General features: G+C 71.1%; 1 protein-coding gene across 2 annotated transcripts in view; it reads right to left on the bottom strand.

Annotated features, from left to right (window-relative positions):
- The window catches only part of NRBP1 (nuclear receptor binding protein 1), a 9,845-nt gene extending 9,508 nt beyond the window's left edge, over positions 1 to 337 (bottom strand). Inside the window, exon 1 of one of the 2 annotated variants that reach the window (XM_004686350.1) lies at positions 212 to 337. The gene's annotated coding sequence lies outside the window, so the exon portion shown is untranslated. The remainder of the gene's footprint in view (positions 1 to 211) is intronic. The other variant, XM_012727586.1, reaches the window with a different exon arrangement.
- Positions 338 to 636: the final 299 nt, after the last annotated feature.

The following is a 636-nucleotide window of genomic DNA, read 5'->3' on the forward strand; positions in this document are numbered from 1 at the left end:
GGCCGCCACTCCGCAGCGGGTCCGGAGGGCAGACCAAGGACTGCGGACCGAGGCGGCCCCTCGGCCGCGGCGGGCCAGGCCTGGGTCGCAGAGCGAGCAGGGCCGCCCCCCGGACACCTCTGGCCAGGGTCCCACCATCGCGGGCCGCGGAGGCTGAGCCTTCCGCCCGCCCGCCGCAGCCACCCCTGCCCCTCATCCCGTCGGCGCTCACCTCCCCGCTCTGCTCCCCGCCGCCTGCGCTTCAGCTCCAGCTCTGGTTCCGGGGCCCCGGATCAGAGAGACTCCCTCACAGCTGCGCTTCGCAGCGCAACCGAACTGTGGGTCCCGCCCTCGCGGCGTCCGACCAACAGATGGGCGGTGCCCACGGCCTTTGGGTTTCCATTGGACCAGCCGGCGAGGGTGGGCGGTGCCTGGGGTAGCCCGCTGCGCTCCCGGTCACTCTTCCACCCCGTCTCCTCCCCTTGGTCCAGTCCGGCCGAGACCTCTCCCGGGGTTCGGTGTTTTCGTTCCTCACTGGGGCCCTCTCGGTGTCCATCCCTCCGTCCAGTCCAGGGGCCGCCGAACATTTTGCTGGCTGCAAGGAAGACCTTCCCCGGCTTCTTGAAGGCGCCATGACGGTTCTAGTGCTACTGGAAG

This window comes from Condylura cristata, unplaced genomic scaffold (assembly GCF_000260355.1).
Source record: "Condylura cristata isolate star-nosed mole 26May11 unplaced genomic scaffold, ConCri1.0 scaffold00020, whole genome shotgun sequence".
In the NCBI taxonomy this organism is placed as follows: domain Eukaryota; kingdom Metazoa; phylum Chordata; class Mammalia; order Eulipotyphla; family Talpidae; genus Condylura; species Condylura cristata.